Source organism: Platichthys flesus, chromosome 14 (assembly GCF_949316205.1).
Source record: "Platichthys flesus chromosome 14, fPlaFle2.1, whole genome shotgun sequence".
Taxonomy (NCBI): domain Eukaryota; kingdom Metazoa; phylum Chordata; class Actinopteri; order Pleuronectiformes; family Pleuronectidae; genus Platichthys; species Platichthys flesus.
This window is the reverse complement of record NC_084958.1, coordinates 12,033,638-12,056,372: the sequence shown is the minus strand read 5'-3', so window position 1 is coordinate 12,056,372 and position 22,735 is coordinate 12,033,638. Positions and strand designations below refer to the sequence as shown.

At 40.1% G+C, this 22,735-nt stretch overlaps 2 long non-coding RNA genes and 1 pseudogene across 4 annotated transcripts; 2 read left to right on the top strand and 1 right to left on the bottom strand.

Annotated features, from left to right (window-relative positions):
- The first annotated feature begins 9,118 nt into the window (after positions 1–9,118).
- On the top strand, positions 9,119–13,084 carry LOC133968356 (solute carrier family 22 member 4-like; annotated as a pseudogene).
- A 327-nt stretch (positions 13,085–13,411) lies between these two features.
- Positions 13,412–15,376, bottom strand: LOC133968966 (uncharacterized). 2 transcript variants are annotated; one of them, XR_009924157.1, is made up of 3 exons: positions 15,290–15,376; positions 14,167–14,304; positions 13,412–14,018 (listed from the first exon to the last, which is right to left on the bottom strand). It is a non-coding gene; the product is annotated as an uncharacterized LOC133968966 (long non-coding RNA). The 2 variants fall into 2 exon arrangements; XR_009924158.1 differs by having other exon boundaries at positions 14,167–14,301; positions 15,290–15,363.
- A 212-nt stretch (positions 15,377–15,588) lies between these two features.
- Positions 15,589–20,226, top strand: LOC133968965 (uncharacterized). Of its 2 annotated transcripts, XR_009924156.1 has the most exons (4): positions 15,589–16,364; positions 17,279–17,320; positions 17,570–17,695; positions 19,181–20,226. It is a non-coding gene; the product is annotated as an uncharacterized LOC133968965 (long non-coding RNA). The 2 variants fall into 2 exon arrangements; XR_009924155.1 differs by having other exon boundaries at positions 15,589–17,320.
- Positions 20,227–22,735: the final 2,509 nt, after the last annotated feature.

The window sequence follows — 22,735 nt, the reverse complement described above, 5'->3', positions numbered from 1 at the left end:
TAAATAAACGAGCAAGTTGATGGATACGTCTTATGAGACAGTTTCGTCATTTTGGAGTGTGTGCTGAATCAATAATTTGGATATCTGAAAATATAGTAGACTAGCCAATACAATTAATACTACTACCCATTATAATGATAATAATAATAACAATGGTAATGATTCTAATGATATTAACAACATTACCTTTTACTGACATTTATATTATTTATATGTGTTATTTCTCTTAAAGGCTTATTTACTTTTCTTGCACTTTGTAAGCTCTGTTTTTAAAAAGTCCTATATAAATTAAGTTTATTGCTATTATTATTATTTGTTGTATACTATATTTGCTGTTTGTAATTTTGCACACGGTCACATGCTCTGTACTTTTGCTGTGATCAGTGTGCTCACAAACAAACAGAAACAAACGGACACACATCAGCACCGAGCTCAGAGCCTGTGATTGATGCACGTAACAACCGCTCACTTCTCACGGCAACCTTTTATCTTAGTGAGCGTGTGTGTGTGTGTGTGTGTGTGTTTGTGTGTGTGTGTGCAGGAAGGAAAACTGAGAAGCTTTAAACCAGTTGTGTCGATTCGTTGCGTCAATAGTCTGTTTGTCTTCTTAATTTTCATTGCTGTTTAAAAGGTTCTCTTTTATTTAGTTTTTTTGACAAATAAAGAAATAATCGAAAAGAGAGAAAAACAATTATTTCACTACGTAGGCTATTATTAAGTTAGATTATTAAACATTAAGGGGGAATTGCAGATTCTGTCTTTGACTCAAAGGTCAACGAAATACAAAAATAGAGCTATAAAAAATATGTTTTGAAACTTACAGACAAGCGGTTGTAATACATTTACACTGTGCAAACATGAAGAAGTTTTACTGCTGCATATTACTTTTTTTTATAATTCAAAATTGTAATTTTCAAATAAAATCTTCAATTAAATCACGATTATTTATTTAATCACAGGTTATTATTTAAGTCCTTGTGGTTTTTAGGAAATAAAGAACATTAGTGAGGAGAAACGGAAACACACACACGCGTTCGTCAAGTATTGAGTCCTCTTTGAGCTATAGGCCTCATGTCCTCCCACACAAAATACTCCCAAAATATACTAAACAGAACTCAATGCTCTTATTACAGCTTCTTTAATTTTATTTGCTAGAATTTAATCACAAATATAAATATTGTCATGCGCCGAACAACATTTTACCGAAGTGCAGCCCATAAATTAAAGAGGAACATTTACACAGACTGTTATTTCTGGTTGTCATAAAGCTCCGTGATTAAGCTGTTTCCCCTAAAGTTCAGAAATTGATCGCTGCGTTCGATATATTGATCATCGATTCCTTCATTCCCACTCTGCGCTGTTTCCTAAACAGAAACGGTGGTGTGCGCTGGTTTCAGCGGTCAGGCTCTGACCTGTAGCACATGACTGACGGACACCACAAATATACGGAGGAAAAATAAATGTCAGCCGTGTTGTTTTATTCCTCCTCCTCCTCCTTCAAATGGGGTTAATCATCAGATCCGTGTTTGCTTGTAATTCAGCTTCTTACGTCGATGTGGTTCTACAGCAGAGGTTATTTTGATTATGATTAATCTCTTTGATAATGAATACGATTTTGTTTATTTAATAAAAACAAACAGGAATGAACCACTTATTGTTTTAGTTTGGGTTACAATTTAGTTCGAGTTAATTAGTCTTAAAACATGTAGGTTATTGTAGTACAGGCCTATGTTATGATGCTGAGGTCATTGATCTGATTCTAATAATCAACAAGTTTGTGGCATGTCTGTGTCTGTGTGTGTGTGTTTGTGTGCGTGTGTGTACGTGTGTGTGTGTGTGTGTGTGTGTGTGTGTGTGATGCAGAGCTTGAAAATGTTATTGGGGCTAGATTTGAGTTGAAGTTTTCATTTCGTCTCTTAGACTATTTCTTTTTATCTTGTTTATAAGGAATTATCTGCAAAGTTCCCATAGCTACCTCACAAGAAGTTTTTGTGATTTCCTATTTTCTACAACTTTTGGATACCCACATGTTCGTCACAGACTGGCAATTACAGGTGAATTGATTGTTATAATGGATATATATATTAAAAGAGGGCTTTGGAATGAATAAACCCTCATAAAAACAAATTAAAAGTCCAAAAAAAACAGAGCAAAGAAAATCTCATTCAGCAGTAAAAGTATTCAAGATTTTTCATCAGCCATATTGTCAAAATATATTGAGGTTCACTGCTTGAGAGGAACGCTGGAGCTTATTTTCAATGTGTGTGCAAATACAGCTGCATTAGAAATAAAGTGATCTATAAAAACAACCTAACATGTCCACAGTTAACAATGAATCGTGGAACTAACTGCATGTTTAGAAAAAAAATGGTCTATTAATTACATTTTACTCAGTGAGCAAGACTCTATGAACTCAAACTGTGTGTTGGCTGAAAGCTGACAGACTCGGATTCAAGTGAACTGTCAGATACATGAGGAGTTTTACAACATAAGAAGGAAGAAAGATTTTTACCCAAAAATTATCCGCCCTTTCACAATTGTGTGAAGAAATATGGTGAATCAATATATTTAATTATTATAATTTGTCACTTCCTTTTTTTTAGATTTTAGTATCAAACAACAAGGTGATATTTTCATGTATATTTTTGTTGCAAATTCTATCGAAACATTACTCGTGTTGGATAAATTACTGTTTGTCCATATTATAATTGTATTTATGTGTGAAATTAATGAAAGGTTTAGATGTGTAATGATTTGATGCTCTCATACGCACATGACGAATTGTTTTCATTTAGATATCTGACTAAGTGTTTAACTGCACGATGTTCATAATCAAGTAAAGCAATTTGATCTCAACTGTTTTTAAGACCAGGTTAAAACAATATTATGGGTTTAATAAACCTCATCACATTTTGATTTAAACATTTACTTTGCAGTTCATTGTTTGTATCACGGAAGTGGTAGCATGGATTTGGTTCCTCTTTAGGTGTTGAAGCCAAAGCCTAAAGTCTAAAAACTATATATTTTTTAAATGAAATTAAAATATAGTCAGTCTGTCATCAACATTTTCAAAGTAAAAGAAAATATGTCAGCCTTATGACAGTAAAGTGAACGTGCCCACACAAAACAGCTTGTTTTGACATTAATTAATTCAAAAGATCCCATTGGTTAAAAGAACTTAAGAACTTAATCTACTTGCTTAATTGGCACAATACTGAGGGACCAGATGTTTTTGTCATTGATTATAATTCTCCTGTGGTGTCTTTAAAGTCCAGAATTTAGGGGTTGGGGTTTAAAATAACAACAAGACCAGGAGCTCATGTTTCCTCTTTCATTAGTGTTTGGGTTTTTCCTGCTTTTCTCCACATGCAACCGTAATGGTGACATTTTCGCTAATCATATCTCTTTATCAACTGAAAATGCACAGTGGTACAACTTCTCCACCATCCATAGCCTCCCAGGCACTGGTTGCTAAGTAACAGAAGGAGAGATGTATTGAGACAGAATAGTCAATCAATTCTCCTGCGAGGTGTGTGTGTGTGTGTGTCTGTGTGTGTGTGTTGCACAGCCATATTGTTTCTGCAGTTGAGTTTGCCGGCTTGGAGTATATGTGTGTTTTCAAAGCTAAATGAAGAGAATTCAAGTATCAAATATACACCACTTCCGGAACAGTTCCCCAGCTCCCCGTGAGAACAATATCATCTTCAAGCATTTTATATCCAAAGGTCACAGGTCACCTGATGCCTCCTCGAGGGATTATCTGCTTTTCATCACATCATTCAATGCGTTTAAAGGCTTATAAGGGGAAACTCTTATCTTCCCCTTACAGAGGCAATGCAACAGATTATAAGTCAGAAGGGCCACTGGAAAACCTCCCGCTACCTGTACCCATAAGGGATGCATCGGACTTCATTTGCTTGGCCTGGATCGACAGCAGCGCCGGAAAGAAAAGAAAGAAAAAAGAACAACATTGCTGACCTCTGTGTCCGTAGACTTTGTTGTTCCTGTTCCCTTCTCTGTGTGCTAATGTGTTGTTGGAATAGTCAATTGTATAATTTATGATGGGTTTGAATAGGACCTGGGTTTCTGATCATTCCTTATTTATGTGGAGGGTGGAGAAGGTCTAAGAACAGATGTGCAGTTTTATAAATCAAATTTTTTATTTTGAGCTATTTTCCTGTGTTCACATATATCATTTTAAGACCATGTGAGGGTCACAGTCAAAACCCACTTCTCTCAGCTTTTCCTTTCTAACTTCTCCTTGAAAAGATTGGAGATTTTTGCTCCGAAAGCATCAATAGCATCTACCATGATCTCACCGTGTTTAAGAAATTGACCCTAACCCCAAAACAGGCATTCACGAGACAAAAAGAAATGTACAGTAAACCATCTTCTCCGTGTCTGCTTCCCTCAGGTCTCCTCAGCACAGCGAGAGAAATATGCTAGTTTCATACCTCTCATCGATTTTGCCCTCGAACAAAGACAGACATAGAGAGATGGAGGCAGGGGAGTGTAGGAGAGGAGGAGTGCGAGGAACGAGAGATAGATGAAGAGCACTCGGCCTTAGTGGTAAATCTCCCTTTTTTATCAAATGCGCAGCTACAGAGATTCTGTTTGGTTATTATTGACAAGTGGAGAAGGAGCTACAAAGATGTGAATTTAATATCTGGATAATTTATAAGCCTCTGTGTGTGTGTTTACCTCTGAGAGGGTGGAAAACACTCATCAAGCCAGCTTTGAGCTCCAAATGGAGAAAAAGCGATGTTTACACTGCAAATGAGTGTGAGACAGGGCAACAGAGGGAGAGACGGAAACAGAGAGCAACAGGGAAGGAGAGAGAAAGAGAGAGAGATAGAGAGAGAGAGAGAGAGTTGGGCTGGTGTTAAGGTGATTAGTCTGGTGGGTTGGCGATAGAGAGAGTTGATCAATAACCTATCGATCTCCCATTGCGAGTGTCAGGGGGGTAGTGGGAAAGAGAGGGAGGGCGAGAGAAAGGATAGGGAGGGAGTCGGTCCTGGCTTGACTTTTAAAAATCCTTTACTCTGCAGATGACAAATAACCCATTAGTTTGCAGGAGAGCTGGAAAATCTGGAAATCCTTGCCGCTTCTCACACACATATTAATATATGTCTACACACTCACACCTTTGCATTTACTTAACGTCGCACATAATTTCTCATTTTCAAATATGCGCGCTACGATTTCTCGCAAATGGATGCATGCAAAAGGAAAATCATTTCTGTAAGTAGTGTGGAGGAACTATTGAGCTCAATGCAGTGAAGTTACTTAGCAGACCATTACTTCAAAGAATTCCTCTAGGCTGAAATATTCACTGAAGCAAGTCACACTCGATACTCACCCCGAAGCCTTTTAAAATGTTCTGCAATAAGTCTATTAGAAATGGGTGACAAACCTAAAGACGAACAATAGCAGAAAATGAAAAGAAAGATCAAAGTCTTCCACCTGGATCTTTTTTACAAAATAGTTAACACGTTGCAACAGAGTGTGTGTCATCAGCGCATATTCCCTGTTTGGAGCATTAAACAGTTAAATTATACAGTGAAAATGCTGAGATAATGGCAAACAGTCCCAAAAAGAAAGAAATACCCCCAAATCGTCCCTAGATTTTGTATACAAAATAGTAAACACAATGTATCTAACAGTGTGTGTGTGTGTGTGTGTGTGTGTGTGTGTGTGTGTGTGTGTGTGTGTGTGTGTGTGTGTGTGTGTGTGTGTGTGATCAGTGCACACTCTCTGTTAGGTGCGTTGAATAGCAAATTCATATAGGTTATAGTGTAAATACTAAGAAGGTTGGAAACAGTCCCTCAGGCCTCACCACAACCTAAGTTAATTACACTTTGAAAAATTAATACTGCGAGAAAATATATATAGTTTAAATGTTATCAGCGCAGAGCTTTAATAACATCAGTTAACTGCAGTGTGTGAACCATTATAAGCACAAACCCAACTAAGTAAGGACATTTTGGGGTGTAAGGGAGGACACTTAGCCAGTTTATTCAAACAGCATTGAAGGTTAAAGACTTGGTTTTAGGGTTAGAATTAGGTTTAGGTTAGGGTTAGGGTTAGACATGTAGTTTTGTTCAGGGTTAGGGTAAGGGGCTAGGGAATGCCTTATGCCAATGCATTTCCTCACTAAGGTAGAAGTGCAAACGTGTGTGTGTGTGTGTGTGTGTGTGTTTTTGTACAGTATATTTCTGTGTCACTTGAAAAGAGGTCATGATGTGACAAGGTTTGTCGCTCCCTGGTGTAATCCGCCCAACGCACTATGGGGTCAGAGTTGAGGGGTGAGAGGTGAAGATTCACTCCCTTTTTGAAAATACCACTGAGCCCAAAGGACTGATGTCAGCGCGACAGATGAGAAGATGGTTATTGAACAAGCCATCATTTTTATCATCAGCTCTCATACACCGGAAGTTTTTCTCTAGCAGGTGGGGTCAACGCATCTGGAGCGGTCTCAGGAGGATCTGGTGCAGGTGCATGATGGCTCCGTGTTGAAATAAAAAACGTAGCCCTTCTCATGTCGGGAATCACGTCTGCACGACGCTTTCTGTTTGCAGGGGTTTGATGGAAGAGTGTGATGGATTCCCCCTCATGTCAGGGGCTCTGCTCTCAAACAGCTATTATAATCATCAAGAATCCTAGTGACTCCAGGACTCATTTGGACAAATACACAGGCGTTTTGGTATTTGAGTCAAGTCGTGTGTAAGAATGGTTGATGGGCAAAACACAACCTCTTTGTCCAGTCCATGCTCAGCTCTCCCATCCTTCATCCTGCCTCCATTTCCTCATTTTCCTCTCTGTTCTCCTCCTCCACCCGCCCGTCCCCTTCCTATGTCCTTGTCTCCTATATGTGCCACTGCTCCATCCATACCTGCTCCGAGAGCCCTGCCCCCACATACAGCGTCCCCGCTGCCACGCAGTCTCTCAAATTAATGTAGAGTTATTGACAAGTGATGGACCTGCGAGGCATAGATCATCAGGGGGGAGAGGAGAAGCAATCTGGGATCTGGCCGGACTCAACTGTACCTCATGAATGGAGAGGTTTCCCCAATTGTAACCCGGAAGATAACATGTTCATCTAAATCTTAAAAAGCCTTCATTAGTTAAGTCACCACCACTTCACTCTTGTGTTTCAGGTAGTGTTAGAGGTGGAGGCAAGATGGGGAAAATATGCGAGGCCATAAGATTTACACGCACAGACCCAACTTTAAAATACTTACCAGGTGTGTAAATATCATTACACACTCCACTTTATGCCATGCAAACGGGATAAGGTGCTTCTAACAATCTGCAATGGGGCCAGTTGGTCAATACGGCAATTACATAGATGAGGGTATATGGAAAGGGCAAATGATAGTGCTTTTACTGTCTTCTGTAGCAGGAGCTGACCCCCCCTGACCCCATTTGTTGACCCTGAGGCCAAAGGTCACCTCTCTGGGGGTCAGAGGGCATTGCCATGCACAGGCCAAAGAGGTGTTGCCATGGTAACCACTCTGGCCGAAGGATTGAAAGGTGCGACGTTAAGGAGGCGAGGGGTCGCCGCGGATGGACAGAGCTGTGTAATGTTACTCAACTTGTTTAAGCTGCATCCAAGAAAGGAAAATGTTTAACGTGATTATGCCTTTCGTCTCCTTTTTTGTAATTTATGATACTTTCAGAGGCAAATGTTGTAATTTTTTATATTAATCTGGAAGTTGTTTGAAAACCTTTGGGCTTTCTAAACCTTCCCAATATAATAAGTTCTTTCTGTGGCAACATGTCAAATATCAGATGTCTTTACATTGTCAATCCATCATTTCCCTCTAAACATCTCTCATTTTTGTATAAATTAGTGTTTGAAGCACTTTACTGATGATACTTTTGCACTTTTATTTGAGCAGTTTTGTGAGCGGCCCTTTACAATATCAATGTTGTGGTATTGGTTACTTCAGAACACTGCTCCACCACTGCTTTCATATGAATATAGAAGACACATTCTGTTTCACCCTCTTGGTTGTTCTAACAACAGTTTGGAAATGTTAATGGGTGTCTCTGCCTACTGGCAGGCTGTTTACTCACATGGATTCCCCCTCTCTGTTCTGTTTGAATGTCCTTGTTAGTACAATGTCCCCACCCAGTTCAAACTTGCAAAAAGGCTGCGCCTTGGGGATTCTTATGAAACATCACTTATATTGCTGTAGACATGGTTGAACCTGTTTTAGAATTAGCTATCTGGGCCACTGATATATCACCTGTGTTAGTTTATTATTTATCATTCATTGATGGATGTTGGACAAATTCCTTGGCTTTCAACCTAATTTCACCATCTTCAACATCTATCAACATTATTTTTGGTGATAAATGATCACAAAAAAACGAAAGAAGTGCCATTTCTACACAAGTCACACACAGTCAGACACAAACAGAGTTGACAGAGATTTGAGTGAAAGGGATGAATTTTTTGTGTGCAATTTATATAAGATAATCTTAGCGTTTTCTTTACCCTAAAATGGGCCCTTTATATTTAAATACTTAACTTTACATCAGGAGGGGGTACTCTTTACGGAGGCCACCATGTACTTTACAGTAGTCCAAACGGGAAACTAAACATCTTTCGAGACAACATATTGCCACACCCTGAGGACTCTGCACTCAAGTGACCCCTTTACTGTCATAGCCATGTAACCAGGACAATGCCACATATAAGCAAGAGGGGAAATATTTTGTATTTTGACCTTTTGACACATGTCCCTGAATGCACCGTGAAGCTGCAGCAGTACATTTAACGAGTCAGGGGATGAGTCAGTGAAGGATTTAAAAGCATTTTTGTTGCAACTTGTCATTCGTGCTTTGACAGTAGACTTTGGCAGCAATGTATACAATCACAGATTAGATCCACTGTGTGAAATAATAGCCCCCCCCCCCCAAAATAAAAAAAATACTGATATGAATACAGCATTTATATTGAAATGACATGATGCAAGGAGGACAACCGATTAAGTGAGCTTGTGATCTTGGATCTGCAGGCCACTCGCCTCATGTTCCTGTTGGTGGATTTACCTGAGCAGTGTGCTGCAGCTTTTTTTGCAGACACAAATGCCGAATACAACAATGAGCGATGTCGTTTCTGGGCGACTACGGCTCTTTCCAAATTCTTATATTTGTTCTACTCGGATTAAGTGGGATTCCTTGCGGATACATGGGCGTGATGGTGGATTTTGTGTCGGATACACCCGAGCACCACTGTGTGGGGCAGGTCCACGATCGACGGCGCGCACGTCGAGCCTCCCTTCCACGAGCTCGGCAGCTGGATCGGACTTGACAGCTGCTCGCGGTACAAAGTGCGCGCCAACTGGACAGTGGAGCGGGCCAATGCCACGGAGGAGTGTGTGGACGGTTGGGTCTACAGCACTGAGAGATACACCGCCACCATTGTGTCTGAGCTAGCTGTAAATATCATCTGAGTGGAGGGCTCTGCTCAGGGGCGGTTGGAACGATTCCAAGGGCCCAACACAGACAGGGGCCCCCAGTGAACACTGTCAGTGTTATTATTGTTATTATTAGTTCGTTAATCTAATGTTATCTTTTAACAAGGTATATATTAAATGAACTTTTTCTTAGGCAAAATCACCAGGATGGCCTTTATATTTCACCCCTGTTCACATGGTTCAGACTTTACAAGCAGGACAGAGGGTGATCTATCATGGACACAATCGCTGCAATACATTTTGTGTCATCAATGTGGTCTGAAATTGGAGTTTTTTTTTTACCCTTTGCGCATCAAGTATGTGTGTGTGTGTGTGTGTGAGAGAGAGAGAGAGAGAGAGAGGAGAGAGAGAGAGAGAGAGAGAGAGAGAGAGAGAGGGAGCAGGAAGGGCAGAAAATGGTTGTGTGCATTGTTTGACTTCATGAAACATGTTCCCATCGCCCTCCTGCTAATTGTTTGGCTTTTGATATTTTCAAGCCCAACAACCTGCCGGCCTGTTGCCAGGTTAACCAGTAAAGAGAGAGAGAGAGATAGAGAGAGATAGAGAGAGAGAGAGCGAGAGAGAGAGAGAGAGAGAGAGAGAGAGAGAGAGAGAGAGAGAGAGAGAGAGAGAGAGAGCCTTTTCTTTACAATTAATACTGGAGAACTTCAACACTCAGAGAGTGTGTTTGCAGAATGGGTCTAATTATGAATCATGATTGAAATTTAGATTAGTAGCCTTTGGTTTATATATTGCATGAATGTAATCTGCTCTGAGCAATTGAGAAGCATGATGAAGTCAACTTGTGATGCACTATTGCCTTAACTTTGTTGACGCATTAAAATAATTAATAATAATATCACTTCTTGGGTTTTCTTCAAACTTTTGGTTACAGATGAACCTTTCTATTGTTTTTTTAATTTTTTTGGTAGTTTTTATTTTGTTGGTTTTGGGATTAGATTAGAATATGAATGTGAATGTATGAATATGTATTTTGTGCTTTCTATGAAATTTGTCTTGCAGAAACCTGAATTAAACCTGTCCTCTCCTGTTGATTTGAAGTTGGACCTGGTGTGTGACAATGTATTGAAGGTCCCTTTTTCCACGTCCCTATTTTTGGTTGGATCCCTGTTTGGATCCTTTATTAGTGGCCACCTCTGTTGAGTCATTTTAATAACAACAAAAAATCAACACCCCACTTCCTTGGATCCTGAGCAATACACCCTGTAGTGTGTCTGTGTATGTGTCGGATCAGTCATCTTTTCTGTTGCTGGATTTTTTTGCTCCACTCCAATCGTTTCTGGGTGACACGTAGAAAATGCAGAGGAGCTTATTTAGGCCCTGACATGTGCTTGTGGTAAATTTGGGTGCTGCACTGCACTCGTAGTGTCTCTCGACTTTTCTCTGCAAGTCAAGTAACATGATAAAAGCAACGCTAAAAGCTCTTTCTGGAACTTCACAGTTGACACTGTACTTTAGCAGGATCTCAGCAATGCACACTTAAAGTTTGAAGTCAATCGTATTGGAGGAGTTTAAAAAAAGTCAAAATACACACTGACAGAGATTACTCCATTAGTAGATCGATTTTAGGACCATATAGGAGCAGGGCATGCCAACGTTACATAGTAACAGCAAACCAAACAATCAGAAAAGGGTTTTTCTTAGAATCTGAATGATTAGGCTTTCTGGCTCCTTTTTGATTACTGAGTGACCGACAGTTCCACTTTGCTGACACTACACCAGGTATATTCATGCTGCCCTGTGGTTTGTGTGCATTGTGTTACAGGTTTGGCAGAAAGCCTGTGTTTTTCTTCACCTTTGTCTTCATCCCATTCACTGCCTTGATCCAGGCCACCTCTGTCAGCTGGATCATGTTCTGTATCTTCTACTGTCTGAAAGGAGTTGGCACGATATCCAAATACCTCACGTAGCTCATACTGGGTACATGCACTTCCACTGGTCTCAAAATTGTCCTGTGACAAAAGTGGAACTTTGAGCAGTGTGGCAGTGGTTTGTTTTTGCTCTACAATAAGACAAGTAGTAGAAAGTCATTGAAGTTTGCTGAGGCTGTTCAAAGTTGAGCTTCACACACAAACACCACTGGTCAAGACAGCTTTAACAATTTCCCATGCTCCCATTAAAATACCAACCAATAGGATGAAGTAGGATGTTTTTTGTGGATTGACCCTGTTGTTTTCTCTCATCAATGCCATGCTCTTGATCCTCCTCTTGGTCAGGGGCCGAGATGCTGAGTGACTCTGCCAGGGTGTGCTACACTTTTCTGGGCCACAGTCTGGGTTTTGGCCTTTGTTATGCTCTGTTGCCGCTCTTTGCCTACTACATGCGAGGCTGGAGGATGCTGCTGGTGGCTTCCGCCATTCCCAGCCTCCTGCTTGTTCCGACATGGTGGTGAGTCTCAAGGAATGAGGGCGAATGAATAACCCATGGGAAGATCTCTGAGTGGATCCTCCAAGATAATGAAGAGAAGCCAAATCAAAGACAGACTTCAAAGGGTTGCAGTAGGGACTCAGGTGACTATAAAGAGATACAGAACAACATCGAAAAACACATCAAAACTAAATTCTGATCTACTTTTTGGGGCTTCGGGAGTGTACTTTGGAGTCTGTAAGTTTATTTTCACATCCTTCAATACAGGGATTCCTCCAACTTTACCACTGTTCACAAACACAACACTAGCTGATGAAATTCAAAGGAGAGGAAATTATTGTCAGTAGAGTCAAATAACTTCAGGGGAGACTTTGGGGGAAATGTGTTCTATTTAACCTGCATCAGTTTTCGCTAAAGAGAGAGTCCCCTGCGAAACACAACTCTTTGGCCGTCTGAGCTTGCAAATAAGCTGAAGCAAATATACTATTTGGAGTGAGGAGAAAGAAGCCTCCCATTCCTGCGTCTTCCTGTCGCTGTTTCCACATACTGATTTCAGTCTTTGTCAGTGTGAATGCTGTATATTCAAACTCACATGGTCTGATTCCATACTGTATGAAAAAAAATCATATATAAAGGTCCCAATTGTATTGCATGTTCAATGTTCTCCCGTTTGTCTATTCAGGCTGATTCCTGAGTCTCCACGTTGGCTTTTGAAGAAAGGTCGGGTGGAGGAGGCTGAGCTCGTCATACGCAATGCTGCAAAAAAGAACCGAGTCCCCGTCCCTGAGGTCTTATTCAAGGCTGGAGAGGGCTTAGAGCTAATGGTGCAGATTTTCCTGCCATTGTGTTTTTAGTTTAAAGTACAATCTGAACCTGTAACCAGGCTTTACTTTTTCTGTACTCAAGTACACATTACACTGTGTGCTACATGATTGTTATGTTTCCTTTTATGTACTGTATGTCTGCGTCAGAAGCCTGAAGACGAAGCCCAGCAGACATTCACATTTATGGACCTGATAAGCACCCGTAACATGAGGGAATATTACAATTCTAGGTGTTTTCATATGGTAATATGAAGCTTTTCCTCATTTCAAATCGCTGTATGATACACAGGTTTTAAAAAATATATTGTGACCAATGCCATTGGACAGAGTTTGCATCATCATTCACATAAGACACAGGGCTTGTACTTAGATTTTTTTGACATAACGTTGCTTACCAAGATAAGATATTTGATAAGTTTGCACTGATGTACTGCTGTGGTAATTCAAACCAAAGTACTTTGAGAGAGAGAGGTTTGGATACACATCAGTGAACATATAATACTTGTTAAACATTCAGTGGAAAGTCCAATAAAACTGTAAATACCAAAAATATAGATAAATAAATAAATAATATAATAAATGCAGAACATTTATATACAAAAACATAGATGGAGTTACAGCAACTGCAACTTAACTTAATCAAAAAATGTCTTGTCATGAATAAATATTGTATTTTCGACACTACAGAATTTATAGACACACATACAGTATATAATCTCCCGAAGAACATAATCTTCTCTGTCATGGTCAAGAAATCCAAAAATGTCCAAACCATACATTTTAATACAATTTTACTTTGGCCTTACATTTTTTCCATATATTTTGCATTGTCATTAAGCTTTCTGTGTAAAATTTGCTATCCGGATGTTGAATTACATTTTTTGCATCAGAGCAGTGTATCTTTCTGTTTATCCCCAAAATAATCCGATTCATCCGTATCTTTAATATGATGCAGATATTTGGACTGGAAAAAACTCAGATTCAACTCATCCCACTAGTTATGGCTCTGTGCTAATGCACCAGTTAAAAATGTTTATTACACCAATGTTAGACATGTTTAAAATGTCAGAAGTGACAAAGGGCTATGGATGCAATCCATTGAAATAAACAGATCGATCACAAGGAGCGCCTGATGTTCTGATTGCAGGAGTTTACAGCAAGATCCTGCCATACTTGATTTTCGGCACGTTCAGCATCTCGGCTGCTGTTTGTAGCATGTTGCTGCCGGACACCAGACACCGCCAACTTCTGGACCTCATCAGCCAGGTCCAACCCATCAGAAGGTATGTGGGAAATATGACCAACAGAAATAATTATCCATATTCTTTAAGCCGTAATTCTGCGAAAGTGATACAATGAAATCTTGTCACCTAAATTGGACTTCGTAGACCTATTGCATGAGGAGCAGCAGCATTTTCAGCCACAGAGATGTTAAACATCAAGGGTGCAGAAATGTTTTAGATTAAACTGAATGAGAGCGTACTCACCAGATCTTGTTTCTGATTCGCCTGCCTCTGTTTCTCTTGTTTTATTAAAGCTGCCACTGCTGCTCTCCAAAGGAAAAAGCTAGAGCCCAGGCGCATACGACTGAAGACTGTAAAAAAAATGGACAAGAGTGCCACCTGCTGAAGGGAAATCACAAAGCAAGAGTTTAGTGGTAAGAGAAAAAGCTTTCAAAACCAGAAGAGCTCTTAGTAGAGCAGATAACCTCAGACAAGGCTGAACAATCATGCACGTTACTGTTTATAAATAAATAAATATATTTCGCTTTAAAAATGGTGCTTATATTGCTTTACAGTATAGATTTTTGCCATTCACACTTTCTCTATTATACGTCACGTCAGCACAGCTTTAAGAGGTAATTTGGGTTTGAGTATCTTGCGCAAAGAAATTTAAGCATCCAGAATGTGGTAGACTAGCATCAAACTGCCACATTTGGGGTCAGAGGACGACCCTCTCTATATCTATATATAGCACAGGACACCATTCACCCACTCAACTGACGCTGTAGTGTAATATCCTCAGGCCCCAGGTTCAAGTAATAAGATGTAACAGGTCAAAAAACCGTGTACTTGCTTCTGTAGCAGCACTGAACAGGACGGCATATCATTGTTTCATTTTTGTTAGATATCTTTGGTTGTTATTGTTGTTAACACTGTTGATTATGTGTAATGTCTGCTGGGTGTTGCTGAAGCGTGTGGGGATGTGATACTGAATTTCCCATAAATTAACCAACAACAACCTGTAAAAATAGGGTTTCTTAGGTGATGGTGAAACATTCTCTTCCAAACACCACAGAGTAAACTGATTCATTCGATTATTTTTGCCATATTGCTAAGATTTGTAACTGTTATGTGCACTGGAGACTACCCAAGGGTACATCATGGGTTGATTCAAGTGTATGTGGCTCTAACCCATACTTGCAGTTCGGAAGCACCACACACTGCACCCTCCGACACGATCGTAAAGTTGGATCATCACCTCTCCCACACCATCTCAACATAAACTGAGCATTATACCAATTTTCATGAAGATGGATTTATTACAGGAATGCTGATATCAGCAAAATGTTTTAAAATAGTAAGAAAACACATGTTGTATATTATTTACCTTCAATAGTGAACAGTGTTGTTGATAATAGAGTCATCACATAATCTCGTGTACTGCTACCGCACAGCTGACTGTCCAACTCTGAAACATCGCGAGATTATATCCCTCAACAGGTCGGTGTGGAGGGTTTCGTCTCGATGGAACAAAGCCCACCTTGTCGTGACTATGATTGGCTTATCTTGATAACCGTCGGAAATGTAAACCAATCGCCACTCTTCACGCCTAAAATGAACCAATCAGAGGTAAGCTAAAGGCGGGTCTTCTTCCACCGAATTACCGTTGCCTTCCGCCCGCTGTTGATCCGCGGACCCGGCGTCTGTCTGTCTGTCCGTCCACAGCCTCCACGAAGCCGGTGGCGGAAGACCGAGCAGACAACTGACCGAGACGACAGCGCCTACAAGCGGGTGTTTGTGATTCCAACAGCCGGCTGGGACAATGGTGCTGGAAGGGAACGGAAACAGTGGCGCGCTAGCAGCTAGCGTTGAACGTGGTCAGCTAGCAGATGGAGTTAGCAAGCGGAGAGGGACGGCTGTAGTTCTGTCAGTACTCAGTTCTGTGGATATCCAGTTGAAAAGTATTGACTCCACATTGAGACAGTGACCGTAACGATGACCGTGCGTCTGTATCATCGTGTAACGTGACACCACTAACCTAGCTAACGATGACTTTAGCTAAAGGCAGCATCACACTATCCCAGTAGGCTGTGATTTGCATCTCTTCTCAGGAAATAATTATTTAAACAAACTCGTGCGTGGTGTTGATTATAGTTCCCCCGGATTAACTAACTATCTGACAGCTGACAGGAAAATAAATAAATTTTATCCAAATATCATCTACAAAATAACTAGTTAGTTAATTCCCAGCCCAGTGAAATCCTAATGCAGATCACAAATAACAATACTTTCTGTACAGACTTAGTAAATTAATATTTGTGACCCAGAGCAAAGTGTCACTTCACCCCAGGCTATAGTGAATCCATATTCAATCATGGGCCCTAAAAGAGACCAGTTCCCTTAAACATTGCTCCTACTGGTAATGGATTAACCAGCTCCACCAACACAGACGTTGTGTCCGAGTAAGTTATCCCATACTGACCAAATTATTAACATCACATACTCAATCAGATGTGAAACCATTGCCATTGGTCAATTCAATCTGAAAGAGGGTTTATTCCCATTCCTAGGGCACATTTAGAAGCACTTAAAAAAATACGAGAGAAGCCGGATTTAGATGAACAGCAGAAGAAGGAACACGTTAGAGCAGCTTTCAGAAGCTCCTGCAGGTTAATCTGGATTTACCAAACACTTTAAAAGCTGATTAACTGTGAAAAACTCATAGTAGATGTGTTCAAACACACGCAAGCCCATCCTTCTGCTGAGCAGCAGATAGTTCATTTGGTTAAATGACTGCGCCTGAGTGTTATATATGTTAGGCAAAACCCTGTGTGTGCATTCCACCGGTTGAGAGCCCCTGTGCCTTTTCAATAGCTTCACCACACTGTACGTGCACATTACAGTCACAGTAAAGCTATGCACCTTTGAAATTGTGTGTTTGGTGATTTCCCATAGTTTTCTTTGTTTTTCTCTTTGTTGTCCTGGATGTTGGATCTGTGGACCAGGTGCTGAAAGAAGCACAGAGGATCCCAGAAGAGATTCTGAGCAAAGTCAGCATTGCTACGAGTGAATGCTTTATTGTCATATTATATGATGTGACATTATCGGTATTAATGAAACAGTGGCTTGCCTAAAGTGTTCTGTTTAGATAAAGCAGTTTCATGAAGTCTTGAGAAAACCTTTTCTTCATATCAGGCTTTCAGTTTACTGTTTTGCTTTACTGTTTAGTGTATCGAGCTCAAAATAAATCATGGACCTCATATGCAGACACACACAACATTGGCCTGGAGGGGTTTCATGCTTGTTCCTGACTTTGTTTTCACATTTTGCTTATTTACACTTATTGACTTGAGATCTGAATAATTTCTTTCCTTAGGCCTTGCCTACCTGAGAGAAAAACACCAAATCATGCACAGAGGTCTGAGAATTTTCATTAAGTTGATTATTGACTTGTGTGTGTCATAACAGTGTCCTCTCTGAGGCAAATTCACAATATTGAGTTTATTCAAATTTTGGAAAAGCATTTGTATTACTTAGCACGTACCAGAGACAGATAAAATCTAAGTGACTAATTTGTGTTTATGTAAATAATTGTCATATACTGTAGCTTGTTGTTATGAAAGTCTTGACAGTTGAAGTTTTCCTAGCATTAACTTTTTACCGACAGATATGACGCCTTCCAACATGCTGGTGAATTCACTTGGTGAGATCAAGCTGTGTGACTTTGGTGTGATTGGGCAGCTCATAGACTCAATGGCCAATTCCTTTCGTGGAGACGTGATCCCTAATGTCGGTAAGTTTTATGCTATGAAAACATGAACTCTGTTCCATTCTTCACCATCACTCTGACCAATTGAAAGTCACATCAATAACCTAATTTCAAACAGTGCCTGGGTGGAAAGGTCCAATGTGTAAGATTTAGGGACATCTAATGGTGAAATTGCATATTACAACAAACTATTAATAGTAATGGTATCACAGGTCCTCTTTAGAGCCAGTGTTTGATCTGTCCATTCTGGTCTACTGGGGAAACTCCACTGGTGGTAGTGGATCTGCTCCCCATGTAGATATGAATGGCCCCTTATAATGTGACAAAAATCAGAGTCAGAATGTATTTATTGCCAAGTAGGTTTACACCCACGAGGAATTTGCTCTGTTTATTGGTGCATACAATGAACATATAACATAAAAACATACAAACACAATAAATACAGCACACATAAAAAAAGCAATAAAAAGAAACAACATATGTTTACTCACTATTTACTTCTTAATTACTCCCCTTTTCTAATATTTATACAAAGTAACATTTATGTAGACTAGATATATCTAAATAAAATATATATAATAGATAAAAGATATAAAAAGTGAAGTAAAAAGTGAAATGTAACACAGCAATTCTTAGTTTTATATAATTATACACTAATGCAAACAGAACTATGAATATCATAGTGAATTTCTGCCAATAGATGAAACTAAATCCTACACAATGGACTTTTAAATACAAAAATATAAACTATATATTCTTATCTATGCTTTAATAATATTGCCTCAGAGCAATATCTTAGCCATTTGATACCTGACATTTAATGCTTTAACAGTCCTATTTGTTGATATAATATAAAAACTTGACTTTGCTGTGTACTGTCCATGTGTTAAGCCTGAGAGACTCCAGGGAACCCTCTGTTCTGTGCAGTCTGTCGATCGGCCGCTACCCCATCTCTCCTCCTGATACTAAAGAACTGGAGGCCATATTTGGACTACCCATCTTGGACGGTAGTGAGGGAGAGACACACTGCACATCTCAGCAATCTAGTTTTTCTCAATAGAATCTGAGTTGTTACTTCAGTCTTGTTTGAAATGTCAATTATACAACTCTTGAATCCTATTCCAGGTCATGGTCGAGTGATGTATATCTTTGAACTCCTGATCCACATAGTAAATTAGGTAAAAATCTAAGAACAGGAATAATGGCCCTCTGATTCAATTTGGGATTTACTGTGATCCTAGCTGAATCAGGATGGTGTCACTCTCTGCTGCTGGTGATAGGATCTAATGGTCATTCAGTTTTCTACTGTATTCAGCCTCCTCTTAAACTACCACATGGTGTTTTTACCCTTGAATTCCAGGACTTGAGATGAGAGAGAGAGATGATTTTAAATTCATACTCTCTGAAGACTCATTGTCAGCACCACAATCATTGTTCATTTTGACCTTTGAATTTTGATTGTGCAGTATAAGGGTTAGGGTTATTTTATCTGGGATTGTTTTGTTGCAGGACCACTCGTTTATCAGCGTTCTGAGGTGGAGGAGGAAGATTCTGCTGGCTGGCTTTGTAAAACTACGGGGCTGAACCAACCAAGCACTCCCACGTGCACTGCAGACTGAACACACAATCTACTTGCCCTTCAAACAATTTGTAAAAACACGGAGAAACTGCTGCGTAAAACTGTACACATACACGTCTTACGTGCCACGTCCTCCTTCAGGTAAACTGTTAAAACCCTGCAGTCATACAGATGTATATACTATATAAAAACTGGAAGATTCATCTCTTGTAATAATAATAATAAAATAGATAAATACAATAGCTCTGCATAATTTCCGTGTCTATTTTTCCATGTTGTTTTTTTCTCATCTTGTTTCTCCAAATGGTTCTGCGGCTTCCAGTAAGTGTGTCAGCCCCAGTTGGTGGTTAAGTATCTGTACATGTGTACAGGCAGAAACAACTAATTTATAAGTTTGTTTTTTGTATGTATTATGCAAACAGAAGGGTAAGAATCATATAATTGTATTGACCAGTTCAGGTTATGTGTGTCTGTGTTAGCAAGACATGAGCAAGTCCAGGAAATGTTTAAATCCATTTGTTGATGTGACTGATCTCTTCAGCATAGTGTTTAAAACATTTCTGTATGACACTCACGACAAAGCTTCAAATGCACCCACCGCCCTCTCTGTGTGCTGGGGTTGTTTATTAGTTACTGAAAATGGCGTCCTCAGCCTGTTCTGGTATCAATGGCTTCAGATAAGCGATGCTGAGGCCGAGGCTGCCTTTGTAAAGACCAGAGAGTCAGACCTTGAAAAGAAGCTTCTGTTACAAGACTGATTTATCAATCTCCTTAGCAAGCTGTGTTGTGATTCACTGCCGTCGCTCACAGCTGACTATTTTCTTTGTATTTTAACAAAACAAACAGACCACGGATTTGCCAAGTGCCCTCTACATTGTGTCAGGATTTGGGCATTTCATTCCCTTAGATTTATTCATTTTGTGTATGTCCTCTTTTTAACTACAATAGATGCTCTATGGTAAAACCGTCCACCATTTTGTCTTCATTAAGTCCTAATTGTCAATAAATTGTATGTATGCCAACATGATTTCCTCATTTGCTGGAGTATTACTTCTGTCTCACGCTTGTTTCACCAGATGGGGGCAGCATATTAGGCATATGGCTCTGAGGACTTCAAGATAAATAACATAGCATGGCTGAGTGGTGAATTGTGTACATCGTTGCCACCAAGGTAACTGATGAAATGCATTAGTTATATAAGATGAGATAAAATAGCATAAGATGAGATGTAGGTTGCTGTGGCTCAGGAGGGTAGTGTGGTCCGTCCACTGACCAGGTCAGCGGTTCAATCTATTTATCCCCCATACCATCTTCTGAAGAGTTTGTGATGGAAATTCATCTTGAGATTTGAAATAAGGAAATTCTCAGACCGGAGTTGCTTTTGAGTATTTATAATAATAAGCTCTGCAGAGTTAACAACAAGCATGGATGCTAAAAATGGAACAACTGGCTGCAAGTTCACACAGGCCAGAACTTATACAAAGAGGCGTTACATAACACATAATATTAAAAAGAGGAGACATGCCAGAACTAATACAGAGAGGTGCTTCATAAAACGTTATAAGGAAAAAGATATGAAATCCTCCTCTGTGTCTATCTGCTGTGTCCGTCCGCTGTAGCAAACTCCCTGTTTGCCAAGGCCACAGTAGTGAGACACCTGGTCAGTTGAATTTTCCTTTACATGTCCTTGGGCAAGATAATGAACCCCAAATACTGGCTTTGTACTAGTTATTTGTGATGGAAAAATTGTTGCACATAGATGCATTGTATGAATAAGTGTGTGTGTGTGTGTGTGAATGGGTTAATAGCGAAAGATAAGATAAGATAATCTTCAATTAGTCCCATTAGAGGGAAATTGGCTGAGTTGCAGCAGCAAAGAGGACAGTCAGAGACATCAGTAAAAGGGATAGATTAGTAAACATGCAATATAAATCCAAGAAAATAAGAAAACAGAATTGAAATATTCACAAACAGTTGCCCTATTTTTACTCCATTGGAGCTTTGTGTAATGTCTGGAGTGATCATGCAACGTCTTCCCTTTAGTGTGTCTGAACTTCAGTCTGAAAGTGTGAGGCCTCGAGCTCTGAGAGAGACAGTGTTGCAGTATGTAGAGTGGCTCTGAGCAGCGTTGAGAGGAGGGAGGGGGGGGGGGGGGATACCACTGCAGCAGAAAAACAGCAATGTCTGCAGTCATTAATATGCAAACATGCAAATGAGAGGGTAATTAGGATTGGGCGTTTGTCAGTGGCTCTTTGATTGCTAATGAATTCCAATCTGCAAGAAAGGGGGAGGGGATGATGAGCTAAAAATTAGGAAAAAGCAGGATGTGTCATTGTGCTTTCTCCCGCAGAAAGAAATGTGAAATACAATGTGTGAAGGCTCTTTACAAAAGTGGAAGCCTGGTAAAAAAGAATAAATGATGCTTTGATTATTACACAACTACTGAACATTGCTGCTTTTAGACTAATCAAGCGTAAACAAGATGACCACAGCCTTCTGAAACTGATGCAAAAACATTCCTTGGTCAGAAAATGCACTTATAAGTGTAGTATGTAAAAAAAAATATTCCAGCATCAATGAAAGCCACAACATAAAAAGAGGAGGAAATGGGGTTCTGAGTTTGTGCCAAGACAATTAACTGTGCACAGCATCACTGGGCATGGCAGACTAGAGCCACGGCAGGAAAGCAGAAAGATTCCTGCTCATTATCAATGAGGGATGGGTATGACCCCTGTAGAGAAGAATGCTCAGGTATCTCGGCAGGGGGGGTGGCAGAGGCCGCATGTTGTGTGTCACAAACAGTGTTATTTTTATATTTTGGGCCTAACGTCTGTGTGATAGTGTGTGTGGATGGAGGGGGGGGGGGTTGCTGGTTCACACACGAGCACACACCGCTGTTATTGCTGTTTCAGTGGTCCCTTGGCACTTGTGCATCTTCCTCCCTGGCATGTGAGATGAGAAGATGTATACATGGAGTAAAAACAAATTAAATGTTGTGAAGAACGGGGGGAAAACAGCTGCTCCTGTCACCTTATAGCATAATGGCTTCTTCGCAACGCTGCGGCTTTTTACATTTCTCAAAGCTGACCACGAGAGAACTACATTTGAGTGATACTCATTGAAAGGGTTCACACACGCCACCTCATCATTTATATAGGCATGCATGATGTTTATCTCAAACATATTCCAAAAATACTCGAACCAGGATTCAAACACTAAAACTGATATATTTGGGACGGCTGATCCCAGCCCTGCTCTTGTTTGGTTTGTGATGAGAATGTGAGTGTGTTTTTATGTGTGTGTGAGTGTGAAAGAGAGAGAAGGGGGGGGGGGGGGGGGGCTGTATTTTTCACAGGAAACAGGAAACCAAAAGTCATAACAGGATGCCCTAGGTTTTTCATACTGTACCTGATGCGTGGGTGGCTGCATGGGGGTAACCCATTTACAAAGCTTTAGTGCTTGTCTAGAAGTAGAGAGAACCCAGG